This window comes from Mobula hypostoma, chromosome 10 (assembly GCF_963921235.1).
Source record: "Mobula hypostoma chromosome 10, sMobHyp1.1, whole genome shotgun sequence".
NCBI lineage: Eukaryota > Metazoa > Chordata > Chondrichthyes > Myliobatiformes > Myliobatidae > Mobula > Mobula hypostoma.
In genome coordinates, this window is record NC_086106.1 from 70,017,934 (window position 1) to 70,042,749 (window position 24,816).

General features: G+C 43.0%; 1 pseudogene; it reads left to right on the plus strand.

The window, feature by feature from the left end:
- Nucleotides 1-20,835: 20,835 nt before the first annotated feature.
- LOC134353328 (uncharacterized) lies at nucleotides 20,836-24,057 on the plus strand (annotated as a pseudogene).
- Nucleotides 24,058-24,816: the final 759 nt, after the last annotated feature.

Genomic DNA, 24,816 nt, shown 5'->3' on the forward strand with positions numbered 1-24,816 from the left:
TGTGAATATGAGTTCTGGAATTCTTGAAAGTGAGTCCATAGTTTGTGAAGTCAATTCAGTGTTGAGATATTTCATTCAAACATTGAAGATATTTGGTAATATCACCAAGAACACGCAAATTTCTACACAATGTACCATGAAGCATTCTAACTGGCAGCATCAGTGTCTGGTATGGGGAAGGACTACTGTACAGGATTGAAGAAAGCTGCAGAGAGTTGTAAAATTAGTTAGCTCCATCATGGCCACTGGCCTCCATAGTATTCAGGACATCTTCAGTGAGCTGTGCCTCTGAAAAGCAATGCCCATCATTAAGAACACCCGCTGCCCAGGAAATGTTCTGTTCTCATTGCTACCATCAAAGAGGGAGTACCGAACCCTGAAGGCAAATACTCAACAATTGTGGCAGAACTTCTTCCCCTCTGCCATCTGATTTCTGAATGGACATTGAACCCATGAACACTACCTCACTATTTTTTATTTCCTAATTTTTGCAATACTCATTGAACTATTTAATATACTGTATATATGTACTTACTACTTCGCAAACAGACGGTTTGAATAGCTGTTCAAAAGCTAATAAATGGTTGATCCTGATTTACTGCAAGATATTACAATAGCCAAGAGCTCTGGGTGAAAGATTTAGCTGCACCTGTTAAATTAAGTGAGATTTATAAGCTGAACAGTTGGCTGTAAAAAGCTAATAGGAATGTTTTGAAGTTGCCTCAGAACCAAGCATTGGATATTGCCTGTATAACTATTTCTTTGACTAAAACCAGCAACCTGTTTACTGTGATAACAGAAATACTGGAAGAATGCAGCTGGTCAGGCTTAATTTGTGGAAAGAGGAACTAGTTAATGTTTCATGTCAGTGACTCTACATCAGAACTGAGAGTGATTGGAGTGAAAGTGATTAATGGAAATCACATTGGAAAGAGGAACATTTTTTCAAGGTCAGCATTCCTAGAAGCCACAATGGAAGACATAAAAAAAGCTGCAAGTGCTGAAATCCAAAATAAACATTACATCTACAGTTTTATTTGGTTTCCATCATGAGAACTGTGTATTGTTTGCTCTTCATATAGACGTTTGCAGACAGTTGTTTCCTTTTGGTGACTTTTCATTGTTTATTCCAATGATCTTTGCTGATCAGTCCTGATGAAGGATCTCAGCTCAAAGTGTGAATTGCTTATTACTTTTCATAGATAATGTATGATCTGCTGAGTTCCTCCAGCATTTTGTGTGTGTTACTTGGCATGTATCTCAACCACTCCCAAGTTTTTAAGCCTTTATTTAGCTTTCCCAATAAGTCTGCATTTTTGGTATTAAAAACTGTCTGTGATTGGGCCTCAGTTAGAAAATGGCCCTGAGTTAGAAAAATAGATCCTTGTGACACAACAAAGAAATGGGTGTCTGCTCTCTTATCTGGCTCAGCATTCATTGTGTCAAAATATTCATTACACCACCTTACTTCCAGCATAAAGCTCTTTTTGTCAGTTCTCATTCTACAAACTTCATCAAAGGTACAATGCAGATAAGATCACATTTCATATGTGACCCTCAAAAAATATGAAGTCACCATGCTAAGGTCGGCTAATGGTACTTTTATTCTACTGAATGCCTTATAAATTGCATGCAAAACTTTAGCCACTAAAGCCCAACTCAAAATCTGACAGGTCTCCTGTGGAGTACAAGTTTAATGTGTGTTTTCTTGTGAGGTAGAATTTCTATCCAGTGCACTGTTTTCTTAAATATTTAGTAAGATTTCATATGGGCAGCTTTTATTTCTGTTTAGATGGTCAAGCAAGTAATGTGGGGGTATGCACTTGGGCATGACAGCTGGGAACTTGTTTCTATAGGCACAGCTATAACCTTGCCAGAAATGCAATATAATTCTGGTTTAGTATGGATGAGGTTTCATGTTTAAAATGAGATAATGTGATATTAGATACAGCTGTTTGAACCAACAGACCACAACTTAACATTATTCAATTGTAGACCACTGTGGAGTTAACAGAGTTGTTTGCAGTTTCCAGCAATGTAAGTAGATTAGTAGGTAAATCAAATTTCTGTTTGGTAATTGGGTATCTCTGGGGGATAGTTAGTTCCAATGGATTGGAAAGGAATAAGTAGATCTATTTTATTCCTTTTTCACTTTTTATCATTTCATTGTTGATTTGCTGATGTTAGGCTAATGGAAAGCTCTGTATCTATTTTACTAATTAGTTAACTAATCACCTTCTCTTTCATTCATATCATTGATATAGTATATTTGAGGTTGAGCTGTGCAAAGTTCCATAGGGATCTGGTAGCAATCATCCAATCTCCACATAATTCAAAAAAGTTTTTAAAGACTTTACTTTCTGTTAAATTGAGGTGATAATACTGAGAACTCTGATGTATAAAATGTTCTCAAATGACCAACATATAAGAGAGTTAGCAAGGTTAAAAATATATGGACTAATTAATCAGATGAGGTAAGCAAATGAAGTTGGTGGTGAATAAAAGATGAGTAAGCTAATATTAAAATAAGAAAAAACAATGTCTATTGAATAAATGAACAACTATTAACATAGGTATACATCCCAAAGATTTAGGTACCATTGTTTTGCTCTGATTAGAAGATTCCAATTAATCTGAAAGTGTTCTCTTATATATTAAGGATATATTGACCATGCTTCAACATTACTTCAAGAAGTTTGATTTTTTTTCTGGATCATTACTAAAACTACATTTCAAATACAGATTATAATTTCTGATGCTTCATGTCTAACTTAACTATCTTCACTCCAAACAAATTAAATTGATCATTTCTTTTCAGCACTGCAAGTTTTTTTTCTGAAATGCAGATTTATGTTTGCTTTCCTGAAACTTGTCCAAGTTACCTTTCCAAATAGATAAGTTTTGGTTTATTTGACTATTGAGAACAGGCCAGTCTTTGAAGTCATTTTTTTCACTAGAGCTATCTTCCCCTGAGTTCAGGATCTTAAGTCAATCTAATAGTTGGATCGATGTCTTTATCTTCTCTGGACTGTGGTTTAAACTGCGCAGTGTCTACTGAATTTGCAGCATGGACAGAGGCAGAACAAATTAATCCTTTTGGGAAAAAAAACTCCTCAATTCTTGTTGAGTTCACTTAAATTTCTCTCCATAGATGATTGGCTTGAAAGTGGACTGCTTCTCTCTCCAAAGGGATTCCCAATTGTCTCTTTAATTTGACTCATCCAATGGATTCCTACTTTCCTTCTCATTTCTGATCAGCTTTAAGCCAAAACTCAATTCACCTGGTCAAACTTTGATTCCAGCCTACCCTTCCTCTCTTTTCCTCTTTTATAAACCAACCAACTTAACTATACCTCTTCCTACCCTGTCTCCTGTAAAAAATGTCATTTCCCTTTTTACAGTTCTTTTGTCTCTGCCACAACTGTTCCCAAGATGAGGTATTCCTTTCCAGGACATAAATGATGTCCTCTTTCTTTAAGCCCCAGAGTTTTCCCTTCCTCTATCATTGATGCTACTGTTACGTACCCCGTAACTGGGTTGCCAAACCAGCAGAAATGGATCACTCAGTTGGAGTCTGGATTACTAGATCTAAGAAAGTTTTATTAAAGAAACAAGCAACACAGTAATCGAAAGGATAATAAATGCAACAGTTCAGCAATGATAAACACACATGTGCACAGAATTAAGATAACAGGATCAATCAAGCTCTATCATTGTCTCGGGGTAAATGACCAATTTCAAAGTGACACAAAGTCCAGTTCAATTTAGTTCAGTTCGCAGTAATCGTTGCCATGGCGATGGACAATGTGGGGGGAAGGAGAGAGAGAACAAGAACGAATGATCATTCAAAACGGCTTCCACACACAGACCTGCGATATTGCTCACAAGCAGCTTTCGGGCGGGTCCTTTGTGATGTCACCTGAGGTCACCGACTGTGACCCCTCCTCCAGATGCGGTCAATCCTCTGCAGTGAACCCGGCACCCAAGCAAGGGTGGACATACACCGGGTTCCCACACACCGGGTGCCCGCTGATCATACCTTTCCACCCTGTGCGTCTATGACTTGGTTCCGCAACCAGCCTTCCAAAACGACTCCCGCCGACTTGCGGGAGGGCACCGCTTCCAGGGTCTCGTTACCTCGTGGTATCGTGTGTGTCCTGCCTTAGTGAACCTGTCCCTTTTTATCTCCCTGCTGGGGTATCACCTGTCCATCACACTTCAAACAGTTCAGGGTTCAAAGGGGCAGCCGCTCTAGACAGCTCTCTCTCCCGTCCCTTCATTACACATCTCCAAATGCTGCTCCAATGTCTTCCTTATCTCTCTCTTGAAGACAGGTGGCAGACCAACTGCTGATCACACAGGACAGCTAACATCTTATCTATGTGTATTCTTATCACACTACCCTCACCCATATCCCCTCCATTTCCTGGACACCCACCCTCACCTCATCTTCCTGCCACCTTAAAAGGGATAGAGATCCTCTGGTCCTCACCCATCAGTCTGTAAGCCTTCACCTCCGGCACATCATTCTCTGCAGTTCCACAATCATTATCAGGACCCTACCACCAAACTCAACTTTACCTCCTCCTCAGTCTCTCCACTTTCCACAGGAACTACTCCCTCCATGATTCCTCTGTCTATTCACCCCTCCCAATTAATCTCCTTCCCAGTACTTATTCCCACAAGTGGAAGAAGTGCTACACCTGCCCATTCATGTCCATTCAGGACCCCAAACAGTTATTCCAGGTAAGGCAACACTTCAACTGTGAATCTGTTGGAATCATCTATGGTATCTGGTGCTCCCGATGTGGCCTCCTCCACATTGGTGAAACCCAATGTAGATTGGGGGACTGGAGTGTCGCACACCTTCACACCATCCAAAATAAACCAAATGTCCTCGTGGTCAACTATGATTGTATTTTAATTCCAATGCCCATTTCCATTCTAACATGTTGCCCATGGCTTCCTTTACTGCCACAAAGAGGCCATTCTCAGGGTGGAGAAGCAACACCTCATATTCTGTCTGATTTCATTGATTTCTCCAACTTCTGGTAATTTTCCCCCTCCCTCTTGTGTCTTATTCAGTTCCCCACTCTGCCTCCCTTCTTACCTCATTCTCTTCTCCTTGCCTGCCTATCACATCCCCTGGGTGCCCCTTTTCCTTCTCTTTCACTGATGGTCCATGCTCCACTCCTTTCAGACTCCTTCTCCAACCCTTTACCTTTTCCACCTATCCCCTCTCAGATTCTTGCTTCATCTTCCTTCCCCCACCCACCTGCTTTGCCTATCATTTTCTATCCTACTGTACGTGCCCTCCCCCACATTCTTACTCTAGCTAATTCCCCCTTCCTTTTCAGTTCTGAATGGTCTCAGCCCAGAACTTTGACAGTTCATTCATTTCCGTATATTGTCACGTACCCCGTGACAGGAATAAAGAACCAGCAGAGATGGAAAACACTTTGGAATCCAGTATTGCTATAAATTAATAATATTCATTAGTAACTATGCAATACAGTAATATAAATGTAGATAAATCAAACAGATTAGCAGTGATTTTTTATATATATATATATATATATATATAAGTAAGTATATCAGTAAGTGTACAAATATATGTATGAAAAACCAAGCCTCCTTAAGTCTAGGTGTAAAAAGATAGAGTCTTACGATGATGAGTAAAGTTCAGTTCAGTTTGTGGTATTTAGTTGAGTAGTGATGGAGAGAGAGAGGGAAGGATTTGAGTCTTCAGGTGAGCTGACGTTGTCGATCTTCTCATCGTCCCTCGAAATCCTTTAAAAGTCACCGACTGTGACTTTAACAAAGGGGACCAGTTTCCTGTGGTGGAGCTATCACCCAGGTGAGGGTGGACACATGGACAACTCCCCACCAGTCAATCCCTTTCCTTTTCACTGCAAGAGCGGCTGGTCGATCCACCTGATCAATCCTCCAAAAACCCACTTTTCCTGCCGGCACAACAATGCTCATTCAGTGTCCAAAACATGTGCCTGAGGTCTATTATCTGACCTCCTATTTTATCTTCCCGTGCTGAGCACCAACTGACACTCAAATAACTCCTCCTTCCTCTCTCTGTGTAAGAAAATCACAAGCAGGCAAATGTCCTTGAGAAGTATCAACACGCTGCTGAAAAATCATAACATCAAGTGTCCGTCAAATGACACTACCTTCGGTCACCATAGCAACTTATGAGCTTCTCGGTGCCATCTCTCTCTCCAACTCAGCAGAAATCCACAAGTTACTTCCAGTCCCTTAAAGTGACAGTCCAACAGTTAGTCTTCATCTCTCCCTCTCTTTTCAAAACAAGATATTGGTGGTAAATAACTCTCTCTCTCTCTCTTTTCAAAAGCACAGTTAATAGGGGTAAACGAGCACAGTTCAAAGGGGTAATTCAGGACCCTGTCACAATATGCTGCCTGACCTGTTGAGTTGTTCCAGTATTTTGTGTGTCCTTTCTCCTCTGTATCTCTCCCCCTACACAAATCAAAACACATCTGTATTCCTACTTTTCCAGTTATGATGAATGGTCTCTGCCCTGAAGCATTAAGGTGATCTTTCCAGAGACAAAAGAGACTACAAATACCGGAATCTGGTGCAATAAACGATTTTCTTGAAGGATTCCACAGGTCAGGCAATATCTAAGGGAAGAATTGTCAACGTTTTGGGTCAAAACTTTTCATCAGGACGGACACTGCAGATTGTTTGATCCTCCATATTTCTCTCTGCTGCATTAGCTAAGTACTTACAGAACTTGTCTTTGTTGCTATTTATTTCCACATTGTGTAAATGTCAATTTTCATACATTCATAGGATAAAAATTTTTACGACATTGAAGAAGAAAAGTGAATTTTCAGCAGATTAATTGAAAAGTGTCTGGATAAGTGAACAAAACAAGAACACATTGAGAATTACTGCAGGTACAGTTACTGTTCATTTTATTGTACAGTGATGTCATCAAAACAAAGACAGTATACTTTTGGATAGGCTTGAGATGTTCCTCTGTTATTGGTAATTCTTTGTTGTTTGATTTATTTGTACTCTCTCTTATGCACATCAAACTGATCATTCTGCGAGCAGAGAATACTGCAAGGCAAGGAAAGAATCAGAATCAGCTTTATTATCACTTTCTTATAATGTCTGAAATTTGAGTTTTGTGGCAGCAGAACAGTGCAAAAACATACAACTACCATAAGTTACAAGATAAATAAAAAGTGCAAAAAAAAGAGGAAGGAATAATGAGTGAGTTCAAAGTTCATTGACCATTCAGCAATCTAATGGCAAAGGGGAAGAAGATTTTTTTTGAATTGCTGTTCTGTACCTCTTCCATGGTTATACGAGGGGAGATTGATAAATTTGTGGCCTAAGGTAGAAGGTGTCAATTTTAGAAAATCTAGCACATTTATTTTTCCTACATTTATACACTTAGTCCAGCAGTCGTGGAGCATACGGATCCCTTCTTTGTAGAAATCGGTGTCTTGGACCTCCAGAAAGTGGTCCACAGCAGGGGTGATTGATAAGTTTGTGACCTAAGGTAAAAGAAGATGAGCTATCAACTTCAAACTTTCTGCATAATTACTCAAAAAGTTGAACTGTACGTGCATGTAACAAGAGCTGTATAACTCATCTCCTTCTACCTTAGGCCACAAACTTATCAATCACCCCTCATAGTAATGAGAAGAGGGCATGATCCAGATGGTGATACACCATCTTTTGAAGATGTCCTTGAAGGTGGGGAGGGTTGTGTCTGTAATAGAGCAGGCTGAGTCTACAACACTATACATCCTCTTGTGCATTGGAGCATACATTCCAGACTGTGGTGCCACCAGTCAAAATGCAATCCACAGTGCATCCATAAAATCTGCAAGTATTTGGTGAAATACTAACTCTCGTATAACTCCTAACAATGTAAAGCTGTGGGCACGCCTTCTTCATAGTTACATCAATGCTTTGGATCTTGGACAGTAAGATAGCATACTAATTACAAAGACAAACACGAGGAATTCTGCAGATGCTGGAAATTCAAGCAACACACATCAAAGTTGCTGGTGAACGCAGCAGGCCAGGCAGCATCTCTAGGAAGAGGTACAGTTGGCGTGTAGGGGCCGAGACCCTTCGTCAGGACTAACTGAAGGAAGAGCTAGTGAGAGGTTTGAAAGTGGGAGGGGGAGGGGGAGATCCAAAATGATAGGAGAAGACAGGAGGGGGAGGGATGGAGCCAAGAGCTGGACAGGTGATTGGCAAAAGGGATATGAGAGGATCATAGGACAGGAGGCCCAGGGAGAAGTAAAATGGGGAGGGGGAGAAAAAACCCAGAGGATGGGCAAGGGGTATAGTCAGAGGGACAGAGGGAGAAAAAGGAGAGAGAGAGAAAGAATGTGTGTATATAAATAAATAACAGATGGGGTACGAGGGGGAGGTGGGGCATTAGCGGAAGTTAGAGAAGTCAATGCTCATGCCATCAGGTTGGAGGCTACCCAGACGGAATATAAGGTGTTGTTCCTCCAACCTGAGTGTGACTTCATCTTTACCTTAGAGGAGGCTGTGGATAGATATATCAGAATGGGAATGGGATGTGAAATTAAAATGTGTGGCCACTGGGAGATCCTGCTTTCTCTGGCGGGTGGACAGAGCATAGGTGTTCAGCAAAACGACACAGTTTACACGCAGTAAACTATGTTGCCCTTTTTTCACTTTTTTTATTGAAAGTTACATTTTTATTTTTATGTTCTGCATTCTACTGCTGCCACAAGACAACAAATATCACAACACAAGAGTTGTTGGAAATCTAGAGCAACACTCACAAACTGCTGGAAGAGATCAGCACATCAGGCAGTCTCTATGGAAATGAATAATCTGTTGATGTTTCGTGCCAAGACCCTTCTTCAGCACTGGAAAGGAAGTGGGAAAGATGTCAGAATAACAAGGTGGGGGCAGGGGAAGGAGGACTAGCTAGAAGACGATAGCTAAAGCCAGGTGGGTGGGAAAAGGTGGAGAAGAAGGAATCTGATAGGTGGAGAGCGGACCATAGGAGAAAAGGAAGGAGGAGGGACACCAGAAGGAGGTGATAGGCAGGCGAAGAGAAGAGGTAAGAGGTCAGAGTGAGGAAATCAAAGAGGAGGGAAGGGGAGAGAATCAAAAAACTTACTGGAAGGAGAAATCGATTTTCATGCCATCTGGATGGTGGCTACCTAGAGAGAGTATGAAGTGTTGCTCCTCCACCCTGAGAGTGGCCTTACCATGGGAAAAAAGGGCTGACATGTTGTAACGGGAATGGGAATAGTTATTATAATGCTTGAGCACCAGGAAATTTTGCTTTGGTGGATGGAGCAGAGATGCTAACAAAGCAGTCCCTCAATTTACATTGGGACTCACTGATGTAGAGAAGGCCACATTAGGAGCACTGGATACAATAGATGACACCAACAGATTCGCAGGTGAAGTGTCAGCACACCTGGAATGACTGCTTGGGGCCCTAAGGGAGGAAGTAAATGAGCAGGTGTAGCACCTCTGTTGCTTTAAGAGATATGTGCCAGTGGGAAGGAACGAATAGACAAAGGAATCACAGAGGGAGTGATCCCTGTGGAAAGCAGAGAGTGGGGGTGAGGTAAAGATGTATTTGGTTGTAGGATCCCATTGAAAATGGCTGTAGATACGGAAAGTGAAGTGCTGGATGCAAAGCCTCATACAGTGCTAGAAGAGGACCAGAGGAATTCTTTCCCTTTTAAGGGATTGAGAAGATGTGGTGTATGTAAATGTCTGGGAAATGGAGGAGATGCGAATGAGAGCAATATAATGGTGGAGGAAGGGAAACCCCATTCTTTGAAGAAGGATGATATCTTTGATATCCTGGAAAGAAATTCCTCATCCTGGGAATAGATGTGATGCAAACAAAAGAAATGAGGAAAGGAAATAGTATTTTTACAGGAGGTGGGCTGGGAAGAGCTATAGTCATGATAGCCGTGGGTCATCAATGGAACACAGGAAGAGTTGGGGAACATTACCAGGGGAGATTTGGAACATGGACTGTTCTACGTAGCCAATGCAAAAGCAGACATAGCTGGAAACCATGCCATTCACCATGGTTACCTCGAGTTTGGAGAAAGTGAGAGGAGCCAAAGGAGAAACTGTTGAGGATTAGGACCCATTCTTCCAGATAGAGAAGGGTGATGGTGGAACGGAACTGGTTGGGTCATTTGTTCAGAAAGAAGCGGCGAGTTTTAAGGCCTTCTTGATGGGGAATAGAAGTATATAGGGACTGGATATCCGAATGAAAATTGGGCAGTTAGGGCCAGGGTATTGAAAGTTGTTAAGAAGATCAAGAGCCTGTGAAGTGTCATGATGTGAGTGTGTAGGTACTGAACCAAGGAGTATAGAATGGAGCAGGAGCAGGCAGAGACAACAGTAGAATCGTGCAGGGTAAGGTGGCAGTGGATGGGAGTTCTCCAGAGTTGATGATGTTGTGATGGTGTCAGAGATAATTTCCTGATGGTCTTTTTCAAGGGGTAAGAGAAAGTGCCTGATGTGGCACCTGGCCTCAGCAATGTAGAAGTCAGTCTGCCGCATTACAGCAGCACCTCCTTTTTTCTGCAGGTTTGATGGTTAGAATGTGATTCATTTAGAGTGAGAGAGGAGGGCAGTGCACTCAGACGTTGTAAGGTTCAAAAATTAGTGAAGAACGCTGAAGTTGTGCCGATTGATGCTGAAAGTTAATGTCATTGTCACAAGTAATGCCTATGTCATAATGGCACTCTGTATGTCATTGATAATAAACCTGATTCTGTTCCTGCATTTAACTATTATGGTTTCTCTACTCATATCAGACCTTCTCAGTGGTGAACAAGAAGATTCAAGAGATGCATGTGGCAATGTGCTTAAAAGGATAACAACCCACTTCAGATCATGAGTCATGACAATATGTTAGAGTTTTGGCTCAGTGCTTATCAGTATGATAATCTGATTGGTACATAGACAGCAAGAACTTGTATGTTACAGAGAAATTTTTAAGTAAAAACTGGACCTTTAATACATGAAAATAACTTTCCAAAGTAATCCCATACAGAGAGAAATATGAGCTTTTAATTTGGATCCATCTGTACGAAAACAACTTCAAATGCAGATGTAATTAAAAACATGGCCAACAGTCAAGACAGGGCACTTTGTGTTTACAAAAGATTTTATTTAAAGTAAGTCTTTTTTACCTATTCTTCCCCATATTTCATACTTATAGATATGAACAGGAGAAACAGCGAACTAACGTCAATGATTTAATGAATCAATTAGAGGTTGTCATACATGTTGATAAAATGACATACAGTAGAAAAAGGCATGATATCTCGCAGAATAAATATAGAGCTACAGGTAGGAAATTAAGATTGTTGATTTTTAGGTGAGTGATCTGCGGATTACACCAAGCACAATGAGGACACAATCTTGGGTTCTGAGTTCTGGAACAGAAGGATATGCCAGAAAATGTGTGGCTTAAGTGCGAGATCAGGCAGGGATTCATATGCTTGAATCATTAGGATTTACTTGACGTAGAATTGACCTACACCAGATGAGGAGGTTGCATGTGAACTGGAAGAACTAATATCCTGGAGGGGAAAATTGTTTTTGCTGTCAGAGAGAGTTTCAATTAGATTGGCAGGTGAGTGAGAACTGAAAGAGCAAAGTCAGTGAAAACACAGTGGCACATGCAGCAATTAAAAGTGTAAGCCTGGCAATCAAGATAGTCATGTTTACAGTAAAAGGGCAGAAAGGGCCGCTGTTTAAATTGCATCTATTTCAATGCATATTGCTGTATGGGTATGATGGATGAACACAGGGCTTGGAGTGCTTCTAGGGACTGGGACGTTTTCACCATAATGGGAAACACGGCTGGGGAAAGAGCAGAACTAGCAGCTCAGTGTTCTGGGATACTGATGTTTTTGTTGTCACAGAGGTAAGAGTGGACAGAGTGTTGCCTTGTTAATATGGGAGCTCATAACCATAAGACCATAGAGCCGCCTCTATTTCCTGAGGAGACTGAGGTCCTTTAACATCTGCCGTACGATGCTGAGGATGTTCTATGAGTCTGTGGTGGCCAGTGCTATCATGTTTGCTGTTGTGTGCTGGGGCAGCAGGCTGAGGGTAGCAGACACCAACAGAATCAACAAACTCATTCGTAAGGCCAGTGATGTTGTGGGGATGGAACTGGACTCTCTGACGGTGGTGTCTGAAAAGAGGATGCTGTCCAAGTTGCATGCCATCTTGGACAATGTCTCCCATCCACTACATAATGTACTGGTTGGGCACAGGAGTACATTCAGCCAGAGACTCATTCCTCCGAGATGTAACACAGAGCGTCATAGGAAGTCATTCCTGCCTGTGGCCATCAAACTTTACAACTCCTCCTTTGGAGGGACAGACACCCTGAGCCAATAAGCTGGTCCTGGACTTATTTCCTGGCATAATTTACATATTACTATTTAACTATTTATGGTTTTATTACTATTTAATTATTTATGGTGCAACTGTAACAAAAACCAATTTCCTCTGGGATCAAAAAAGTATGACTATGACTATGACCATAAGATCTAGGAGCAGAATTAGGCCATTTTGTCCATTGTGTCTACTCCATTCCATCATGGCTGATCCATTTTCCCTCCTTGCCCCAGTCTCTGGCCTTCTCCCTATATCCCTTCATGCCCTGACTTATCAAGAATCTATCAACCACTGTCTTAAATATACCCAATAGCTTAGCCTACACAACCATCTGTGGCAATGAATTCCACAGATCCACTGCTCTCTGGCTAAAGAAATTCCTCCACATCTCCATTCTAAAAGGACGTACTTCTATTCTGAGGCTCTGTCTCTGATCTTAGACTCTCCCACCATAGGAAGCATCCTCTCTACATCCACTGTATCAAAGCCTTTCAAGATTCGATAGGGTTCAATAAGGTAACACCCCATTCTTCTGAACTCCAGTGAGTACAAACCTAGAGCCATCAAGCACTCCTCAAGTGACAAGCCTATCAATCCTGGAATAATTTTCATTAAACTCTTTCGAACCCTCTCCAAACTCAACCCATCCTTTCTTAGATAAGGGGCACAAAACTGCTCACAATGCTCCCAGTGCTTTATAAAGCCTTTACATTGCATCCTTGATTTTATATTCTAGTCCCTTCAAAATGAATGGTAATATCAGATTTGCCTTCCTCATCACAGACTCAATCTACAAATTAACCTTTTGGTGAACCCTTTTGGTAGTCTCCATATTATTATTGTCTAGCTTACTTTTGTGTTGGATCTTTTCCCTCTGTATGACATTTTTATTGCCTTCTGTTGTGTTATAAAAGCTTCCCTATACTCTAACTTCCCATTATTTTTTGCTCAATTATATGCTCTCTTTAGCTTTAATGTTGGCTTTAATTCTCCTTGTCAGCCATGGTTGTGTCATCCTCTTTTAGAATATTTCTACTTCTTTGGGATGTCTATATCCTGCACCTTCCGAGTTGCTGCCAGAAAATCCAGCCACTGCTAGTATTCCTTTCCAGTCAATTTTGGCCAGCTCCTCTCTCACGCATCTGTAATTCACTTTGCTTCACTGTAGTACTGATACATTTGACTTTAACTTCTTCTTCTCAAAATGTAGGGTGAATTCTATTATAATATGATCACTAACCCCTAAGGGTTCCTTTACCTTAAGCTCGCAAATCAATTTTGGTTCATTGCATAACAGCAATGCTTAGAGAGGTGCATTCAAGACAGTTCTTTCATGCATTATTCAGTGGAAACTGCTGAGCAAAGAGAAATACTAGACCTCCTCTTAGGGAATCAGATTGGCCATGTAACTAAAGTGGCGTTTGAAAAGAACTTTTAGTTGGATGACCTCAATTTGTTTAGCTTTGTAATATTTATATAAAAAGATGGGTCTATAGGTTAAAGTCCTGAGCTGCAGCAGCAGGGTCAACATCAAGGACATTAGGCAGGCCTAGAAGGTGTCAACTGGGTAATTCTATTTAAGGCAAAGGGAATAAGGGCACAGGCTTGAACTTCCCAGACTCCACCCATCTAACAAACGTCTAAGCCTCACCACTCTGGCCTTCCATGTTGTCAAGTGTCTTATGGAATAACCTTCTAGATCACTAGTCAGCACACCAGTTCCCTTCCAAGAACAACTTCAGGCTGCAGGACCCTCATCAGCAACACCTCCGGGGCCCAGGCTGTTAGGGAGATGCTCTCATAAACTCCCAAGAGTGATGTAAGCATTGGTAGAGAAACAACTTCTGCGCTTACCATGGAGCAACTGATCACCCATGCATCCAATACCCACTGCATCCAGGAAAACAACACCATCAGGTAGAGATGAGGGGTCTTCTCTGAGTTGGACAATCCACATTAGGGGTGCATGGAAAGAACTACTTTTTAATCAGGATGGCAATTGAGATTTTAAAGGCAGAGTTTTGCTGCAGTTTGAGCAGCAACCAACCAGCAAGGGGGATTCATTAGAAAGGGCCAATAAAAATAACTCAATGCAAGTGGAGTGGTCATTCTTGTGAGTATCCCAGTCTTTAGAGTGGGTTTGGTTTATCAGGCTTAGGTGAGATCACATCTGGGTGAGGTAAATTGTCTTGTAAATTACTCTCTCTCTCTCTGTTTTTATTGTTCGTTCCTGACCTATTAGGGAACAATAGTTTAGTGAGAATGGCTCCAGGGGCAGTGTATTTGACTCTATGTGTGATGTGGGAAGTCTGGCCTGGGATCATGCATGGTTGTCCACCCAAGTTCTCCCCTTATGCATCAACTTCCACAAGATTTTGTTGTGGTTTATTGCTGCCTTCAAGATTACCTATGGCATCAATCCAATCACTTTTTGTGTCCAGCTGTCACCATTCCTTAGCATCATACCCACCTTCCATGTATCCTATCTTAAGTCGATTGTCCATGAGCCACTCAATCCACCTAAGCCTGCACCTCCAGAACCAAGGATGGTGAATGATGGTTGAGTATACACAGATTTCCAGTCATTGAATTCACCTTGTAATGGATAGGTTGTGCAATACCTGGTCAGCCAGGAAGGGTACTGCATAGAGGAGAGAATTCTTGGGTGGTGTCTAGTTTCATCTTGGATTCATTGCTCATTGAGCAGTTCCACCGGACCCAACCAGGTCGTCCTATTGGGGGTGAGGGTCCTGTCAGGCCTGCGCAGGCAGGCACCTTCCAGTCTCTACCTAGCTAACAGGAAACACCTGCCACGTGTTTCCAACCCATCACCTGCAGCCTATTTAAACCCAATTGTCATCCACAGTCCTTGCTCACTCATTCAAACCAGTCAGCCTCAACCAGCTACTCTTTGCCTTTAGTTACCTTGTTACCTTGCCGTGTCATGTATCCACTCCCGCTTGTTTTGTTGCCCCTCTTAGCTTCTCATTTTATGGTCAATTATTAAAGAAACTTCTCACTACTAAATTGTCTCCACTGCTCTGTATTTGACTAAGAAGAGACTTCCTATCTTATATAGGCAGCCGTCAATCCCAGGGGATCATGGATTTGCACCTCTGGTGGACTGTGTCCTCACCATGGTGCAAGCTTGGGTGGGAAGATTTGAAGAACCAGTTGTTGCCGATGCAACGGGTTCTCCCTCTCCATGTCGCTGATGTAGTCCAAGGGATGGGCAAGCACTGATACAGCTTGGCACCAGTGTTATCATAGAGGTTGCCAGAGTGAAACAACATTGAACTACCTTAGGGATCCCAGCTCTGGATTAATTCATCGGGGTTTAGTCCCAAAGCTTTTCCATGGGTGGGTATGGCTGCAAGTCAGTGGAGGTTTAAAATCAGAGTTTTCCTTATCCTAGAGGGGCTGCTGTCCAAGGCTGACAAGCCCCACCTGCCTGTAGCAACTGGTTTTGAGGCACCAGTGGTCCACCTTTGCTCCTTCTCTTGTCAGCAGAAACAATTCTGTCAGGCCTAGTAGTTAAGCCACACATGAAGGACAAGATTTGGACTTGGTTTTCAGAGGCCATTAGAGATGCACGCCATTTGGAGCACTTCATAGGTAGTGGGAGCTCATTCCCACTTCCACCCTTGGCTATGACATCCTTAGGAACCAAGGAAGAGGAACCTTAGGAACTTAGGAACAGACCATGTCCCCATAAAGACCATTTGGACCACTTATGTGTGAAGCCACAGGTGATAGTTATCATCACCTGGATAGTTGAGGTGTAATCAGGAATAGCTAGCATGATATTGTGCATGGGAAGTCATTTCTGACAAACCTTGTGGTGCTTTCTCAAAGAAGTAACTAAGGGAATAAGTGAAGACAGGGCAGTGGATGTTGTCTATATGGACTTTAGCAAGGTCGTCAACAAGGTCTTACATGGCAGACTCGTCTGGAAGGTTATGTTGCATGGGATTCAGGGGGAGCTAGAGAGGTGGATTCAGAATTAGCTTGACCGGAAGCAATAGGTGATGGTTGAAGGTCCATTCTCCAACTGGAGGTCTGTAACTGGTAGGCTGATCTGGGATCGGTGTTAGGACCTCTGTTATTCATTAATTACATAAATGGTTTGAATATAAATATACATGGCAGGATTAGCAAGTTTGATGATAACATTAAATAACAGAGTTTTGTTGATAGTGGAGCAGGTCACAGTGAATTGCGAAGAGATCTTGACCAGTTAGGGAGATGGGGAGAGGAATGCCAATTAGATTTCAACTTCAATAAGTGTGAGGAGATATACTTTGGATAGTCAAACTAAGCTAGGACTAAATGGCAGGGAACTGAGGAGTGTTGTGGAACAAAGGAGTACAATTTTACAGATTGCTGAAAGCAGCCATCCAATAGACAGCATTGTGAAGAAAGCATTTAACACACTGGGCTTCATCAATCAAGGGAAACACAAACAAAATGCTGGTGGAACTCAACAAGTTCTTCCAGCATTCTGTGTGTGTTACTTGGATTTCCAGCAGCTGCAGATTTTCTCTTGTATGTGATCAGTCAGGGGATTGGGTTTAGGAGTAGGAACAATGTGTTGCAGTTATAAATGTTATTGGTAAGGCTGCACATATAGTATCATGTACAGTTTTGGTTACTTTGTTATAGGAAGAATATTGTTAATCTGGAGAGAGTGCTGCCTGGTCTAGAGAGCCTGTGTTATTAGGAGAGGTTGTCCTCACTGGATCTTTATTCAATAGAGCACAGGAAAATGAGGACTGACCTCACAGAAGTTTGTTAAATCATTAGGTGTATGTTTAAGATGGGCAGTCATAGATTTTTCCCCATGTATGGTAGTCCAAAACCTGAGAGCATAGATACAAGATAAGAGGGGAGGGGCTGAAATGAGACCTGAGAGGTAAATTCTTTACATAGAGGTTAATGAGTACTTGGAATGAATGAACTGACAGAGCAAGTGATCAAGGTGGGTAAAGCTGCAATGTGTAAGAGGTATTTGGACAAGTATGTGAGGGCTTATGGGCTGAATGCAGGAAAGTAGGACTAGCAGGGAGAATGCTGTGATTGTCATGGACTATTTGGGCTAAAGGCCCTTTTTCTATGCCTCTACCATTCCTAAAACATGTCACAGCAGTTCATTCCTTCAACTTCTTTAGCCAAAGCAACATGCAGACAATATACTCAATCACAGCAATGTATAACTTCTCTTCATTGTTCAGTGTCAGAAAGATACAAAAGCCACTGCCCTCTTTCCTAATAGAATAGCTACAGTCACCAGCGGTTGCCAGACAAAAGATGCTCCTGCCAAATGACAGTCAACAGCTTTGTGCCACTGATGTTCACCAAATACAGTGCAAAGATATTATGAAGTGCAAAAGCTGACAGGAGTAATGGTGAGTCTGACATAGAGACAGACCTTTACTAATCTTGTTTATAATTCACATCTGTTTTTCTTCCTGGAAAATGTTAAGTCCAAAATAAGTGATAGAAAGTAGTGGTCTATTTCAATCATTCAGAGGTATAATTTAATCATGCTAGTACCAATCTGTTATTTAGTTACATCCACTGTAGTGAAATACCTTCTTCTTTCCAAAGTTCCTTTTCAAAATGAAACTACAAGGGCCACACAACATACTTGAAAAATTCTATTACAAGACACAATGAAAAACATATTTTACTTTGCAATCTATCCTTTCTCTGAAGACTTATATCACAGCTGTCTTAACATTCATCCAGGATGCACAGATGAAACATAGTGGAAGAATGCAAAAAAAAATTAGATAATTGTCAAAGCAGACTCTGTATCACTTGACATCAAAAAGGTTAAACACCTTCAGCATCCCCAGTTGTCAATAGAACATGTGAAAACCTTTGATTTTTCAAGATAATCTTGCTTGACTTCAGAGTTACAGAGAAGCGCAGATAAATACCTGAAACAAGAACATGTGAGGAGGCATCCAGAAGATGCTGTGCCAATCATGCTAATGCATTTGATTGCTTCAGTGTTCGTTGACTCGCCACCTCTTAATCAGTTTTGATTGTTCCTTTTCAAGTATAGATTTCCATCAACACCTTTCTTGCTTGCAGTTTATTCAAAACCTTGAAGAAACTGAACGATCAGTAAAAGCTTATTTTCTCCACATTTACCAATGTTCAACTCAAATGGGTTCAACCCTAAATATAAACTGGAAATGATTGTCAACAGTTGGTTTATCCATTCCAGAGTTATCTGCAGATAACACATGGAATTGTCTGTTGGTATGATATTAACATGCTTGTCTTTGAATTGTCTGTTGGCTGGATATTAATGTGCTTGAATTTGCCCATCTTTACGACAGATAAAGAAGTCTGTATATTAGAAAGCGAACTCCAACCTGCGTAAAGTCAGCAGGAAACCAATCAACAATTAACCAACCTAATTGTCCAGCAGAACACAATCCAATCAATTCTTTTGAATCATAAACATTGAAAAAGTATGTTCCCTATCATGTGTTTCTTTTTTTTTTCCAGGTATTGAGAAAAACAGACATGCATTATAAATGAGGAAAATAAAGATTTCAGCATTTGATTTATGGATTTCCTAAAACTCAGGTATTAAAGGAAACAGTGTACAAGATAACAGTTGAAGAACTGGAGCAATCTCAAAAAAAACTTAACAATAAATAGTCACAATCACCTTTGTGCACAATAGAAATACTGCCATTTGAAGATTTTTTTGTGCATGACTTCCTATGCGCATCATTTGCTGTGCCTTTCAAGTGCAGTGCAAATTCTGTTTGTACCAGAAGTCTGGGTAGATTCCTTAAACACGAAATACTCTGCAGACGTTAGGGTCAAAGCAACACTCACAACACGCTGGAGGAACTCAGCAGGTTGGGCAGCATCCGTGGAAATGATCGATCAACGTTTTGGGCTGGAACCCTTTGTCAGAACTGAAGAGGGAAGGGGCAGAGGCCCCATAAAGACAGTGGGGGGAGGTGGGAAGGAGAAGGCTGGTAGATTCCAGGTGAAAAACCTGGAACCTACTGGTGCTCCCGGTGCGGCCTCCTCTAGATCGGTGAAACCCGACACAGATTGGGGGACCACTTTGTCAAGCACCTCCGCTCCATCCGCCACAACAGACAGGATCTCCCGGTTGCCACCCACTTCAACTCTGCTTCCCATTCCCATTCGGATATGTCCATACATGGCCTCCTCTACTGCCATGATGAGGCTAAACTCAGGTTGGAGGAGCAACACCTCATACAGTGTCTCGTAGTCTCCAGCCCCTTTGTATTAACATAGAATTCTCCAACTTCCGGTAATTCCCTCCCCCACCCTTCCCCTATCCCTATTTCACTCTGCCCCCTCCCCCCAGCTGCCTATCACCTCCCTCATGGTTCCGACTCCTTCTACTACCCATTATGCTTTCCCCTATTCCTTCTTCACCTTTCCTGCCTATCCCCTCCCTGCTTCCCCTCCCCTACCCTTTATCTTTCCCCTTACTGGTTTTTCACCTGGAACCTACCAGCGTTCTCCTTCCCACCGTCCCCCAACCTTCTTTACAGGGCCTCTGCCCCTTCCCCCTTCAGTCCTGACGAAGGTTTCCGGTCTGAAACGTTGACTGATGCTGCCCAACCTGCTGAGTTCCTCCAGTGTGATATGAGTGAGTGCATTCCTTGCTGCCTTTAATCACAAGTTGAGAAGGAAAAGGTATGTTGTTATTGTTGCAGAATAAAGAAACAGAGGCTGGTAGGTTTCTTCAAACCAAAACACACAAAGAGGCACTTCTCCGGGTTGTTTTAGTTAAGGATGTGTCCAAATTAGCAGCAGCAACTAACTTCTGAACAACAACAATGATTATAACCCTGGGAGCATTGTTTAGACACAATACATCCACAGTATGATGCAAACGCAGGAATAGTAATTTAGAATGGAAAACACAAGTAAAATATGAATCGTTGACTATTAAATATAATAGTAGCATTTGCATTAAGGGAACCAGCTAAAAACAAAGCAGGAAGAAAGTGCTAGGAAACAAAACAGTTGAACCATCTTTTGAATGGTAATGATAAGTAAAATCTTCAGGGGAGTAGTAACGTGAGAACATTTGTTTAGGTGCCAGATTCTGTACACCAAATTAACTTGCTTTCCATGTCATACTCCAATTTATTAATTAACACTGTTGAACATCAGCACATTGGTAAATATCACATCACTTAATCTTCAGCTGAACATGAGAAAATTGGGCCAGAAAATACTCTTTTCTAAATGCCAATTACATAAGGAAAAAATTATTTTCCTTTAGCAAATGCTCCAGAGTTGATTTGCAAGGAACTCCTTGTCAGCAGCAGAGTTTTGTTCATCATGCATTGTTGTGCGACGATGAGGAAGCAGTGTGCATGTGGCAAAATCTGCAAGAACGATCGCGGTTTGAAGATCCACCAAGCGAGGATGAAGTGTTTGGCGGGAGCAGGAGCAGCACAACGTGCAGGTGTCCAACCTGGTGAGACGAAGGAGGGGCCAGGCCCGGAGTCACCCCATAGTGCCCGGAACCTCCAAGTGCTGCAACCTAATCCCTCGAACATGAAGTCTAACAGGAGGCGGATCAAATGGCCTGCAGCTAACATGACTTCACTGTGGAAGCAGTTTGATGAAGATGTTAACCAGATTCTGGAAGCAACGGCGAAGGGAGGGGTTGATAGGAAGCTGCAAGCCATGACTACAATTATTGTCAGTATCGCAGCTGAACGGTTTGGCGAAGAGGAGAAGGAAGGCTCCAAAACATCTTACTCGAAGAACCAAAGAGCATTGAGGATCCACAACATCAGGCAGGAGATGAAAGCGCTGAAGTCCCAATACAAGGAGGCAGGAGAAGAGGAGTGCATTGGCTTGGCCCAGCTGATGTGCATACTACGAGAGAAGATCAGGGTCCTCCACCGGGCAGAGTGGCATCGGAGGCGGCGTCGTGAAAGGGCCCGAAAATGTGCTGCCTTTATCACCAACCCCTTCAAGTTCACCAAGGAGTTGCTCGGGGAGAAGCGCAGTGGGAAACTGGCCTGTTCGCAGGAAGACATAGACCAACATCTGAAGAAGATATATAATGATCCTGAAAGAGAGCAGGAGTTGGGAGAGTGCGACATCCTAATAGACCCACCTGAACCGGATGTGCAGTTCGACGTGTCAGAGCTGCAGCTAAAGGAAGTCAGAGAGGTCGTCCGCAAAGCAAGGGCAAGCTCGGCTCCAGGACCAAGCAACACCTCGTACAAAGTGTACAAGAACAGCCCCAAACTCCTGCTGCGTCTGTGGAAGATCCTGAGAATCTTCTGGAGAAGGGGGAAGATCCCAGAGCAGTGGAGAGTGGCTAAAGGGGTGTGGATCCCGAAGGAGGAAAATGCCACCCAGATAGATCAGTTCCGCATCATCTCCCTGCTGTGTGTCGAGGCGAAGATCTTCTTCAGTGCAGTTTCTAACCAGCTGTGCACCTACCTAGCAAAGAACACCTATATTGATACATCAGTCCAGAAGGGTGGCGTTTCAGGGATGCCGGGCTGTGTGGAGCACATCGGTGTGGTGACACAGCTCATCAGGGAGGCCAGAGAGAACAAGGGCAACCTGTCAGTGTTGTGGCTCGACCTGGCGAATGCATATGGCTCCATTCCGCACAAGCTGGTGCAGGTCACACTGACCAAATATCACGTCCCCAGCAGAATCAGAGACTTTATCGCTGATTATTACAGCAACTTCAGGATGAGGGTCTCTTCAGGAGCAATTACATCAACCTGGCACAAGGTGGAGATCGGCGTCATCACAGGGTGCACTATCTCAGTGACACTGTTCTCCCTAGCCACGAACATGCTCACTAGGTCTGCTGAACCAGAGTGCAGAGGGCCCAGAATGCATTCCGCTCAACGGCAACCACCTATCAGGGCATTCATGGATGACCTCAATCACCACAGGATCAGTCCCAGGCTGCCGGAGGATTCTGCAACGGCTCGAAAAGCTGGTGGGGTGGGCCCGGATGCGTTTCAAACCTGCCAAATCAAGATCGATGGCGCTGAGGAAAGGGAAGGTGGAGAACAAGTTCCGGTTCAGCATCACAGGCACAGCCATCCCAACCGTCACAGAAAAGCCAATAAAGAGCTTAGGCAAAGTTTTTGACAGCTCTTTAAGGGACACAACATCTATTCAGGCAACCTGCACCGAGTTGGATGGCTGACTGAAATCTGTGGACAAGTCTGGCCTACCTGGGAAGTTTAAAGCCTGGGTGTATCAACATGGCATTCTGCCCAGAATCCTGTGGCCCCTCATCTATGCAGTTCCGATCTCGACAGTTGAAACCTTAGAGAGGAGGGTTAGCAACCTCCTCAGGAGATGGCTGGGGCTGCCAAAGAGCCTGAGCAGCATCGCACTCTATGGACACCACAACAAACTGCAACTGCCCTTCAAATCCTTGGAGGAAGAATTCAATGTAACAAGAGCCAGAGAAGTGCTACAGTATAGGGACTCAAGTGACCCAAAGGTGGCTAGAGCAGGGATCCAAGTAAGTACTGGCAGGAAGTGGAGGGCAGAGGAAGCTGTTCAGGAGGCAGAGGCGAGGCTGCATCACAGGAGGCTGGTGGGAGTGGTCACACGAGACCGGGCTGGGCTAGGATCCTTTCCAACTCCCCAAATGGACACCAGAGGGAAGGAAAGGCGTCGTCTAGTTCAGGAGGAGGTGAGAGCAGTAGTGGAGGAGATGAGAGCCTGCAAGGCGGTTGGGAATGAAGCAACAGGGAGCTTGGACAAGATGGGAGAATGCGATTGAGAGAAAAGTGACCTGGGCTGATCTTTGGAAAGCCGAACCACACCGTATCCAATTTCTCATCCAGGCAGTGTACGATGTGCTTCCAAGCCCATCAAACCTGCACACATGGGGCAAGGCAAAGTCATCTGTGTGCCCACTGTGCTCCAAGCGAGGGACTCTGGAGCACATCCTCAGCGGCTGTGCAAGGGCACTTGGTGAGGGACGGTACAGGTGGAGGCATGATCAGGTCCTGAAGACCATCGCTGAAGCCGTCAGTGCAGGAGTTGAGTGGGTGAAATGGTCCTGACCCTCCAAGCAGACCATTGCCTTTGTCAGAGCTGGGGAGCAGCCAATACCTGCCAAAAGAACATCTGCAGGCATTCTGACCTCTGCAAGGGACTGGCAGCTGTAGGTGGACCTCGAAGGGCAGCTGAAGTTCCCCAACCATATCGCAGCCACCACCCTGCGACCAGACATTGTCCTAGTGTCTGAGTCTACTAAGCAAGTGGTGCTGCTGGAGCTGACAGTCCCATGGGAAGATAGCTTGGAGGAGGCCTTTGAAAAGAAGCTCTCCAAGTACGCAGGACTGATCAGCAACTGTCAGCAGGCTGGATGGAGAGCGAGGTGTCTCCCAGTCGAGGTTGGTTGTAGGGGATTCGTAGCCCGTTCTTTAGTTAGGGCCTTCAGCATTTTGGGCATCGAGGGAGAGAGGAAGAGGAGAGCCATCCGCAGTACCATCGATGCGGCAGAGAGGGCCTCAAGATGGCTGTGGCTCAGAAGAGGGGAGCCATGGAGTCATAAGTAGCTAGCCATCTGGACACAAGCTGGGGTCTGATCAGCCCTGGCTGGGTCACCTGGAGGAGGTTGTATGATGTTGAAAGACCCGAAACACCCGATGATTCCAGGAACATCACTGAAGATGTGTCCAGAAGCATCAATAGATGTATGTACACAGCTGCAGGTAAGTCAGAGCATGCCCACTCACAAAATGGATGAAACATAATGTGTCCAGATCCTGCTGGCTCTAAACGCTGAAAAGGATTTCTAAGTATCCCCAAAAGTTCTTCAAACAATCAATTATCAAATAAAAATAGAAACATATTGAAGATTAAATTATTTAGAAATAGGTTTTAAACTTACAAAAATATTGAACCAAATTTCAGAGATTTGACAAAATAGAAAAGTCCATATACTATGATTGCTGATGGCAATCATTTCCTTCTGTTCAAATTACTGTGCTTGCTGTTCCATTGTAGATATACCTGTATAGATGCTGAAGAATAGAGCAATTTTGTCCTCTATCACTGGACTTCTTAACTTTAGATCACAGCCAGGAAAACATCAAATGTGCCGGGGCGGCAAGAACTTAGTCTTTCACATTTGTGGATTTTTTTTGATTTTCTGATAGATATAGGAATTAAATAGGTGCTAACAGTTAGGCAGTTTGCTGCATTTGTTAATTGAAAATTTCTATTTGGCAAATTTTGCCAGATGTAAGTTTCTGCCCTGTTTCCTATAAAATCAAATTAATAACTAAAAAAACTCATGGGGATATCTTTAAAGGGACGTGGAAAAGTACCACATAACACAAATCTCTTTTCTTT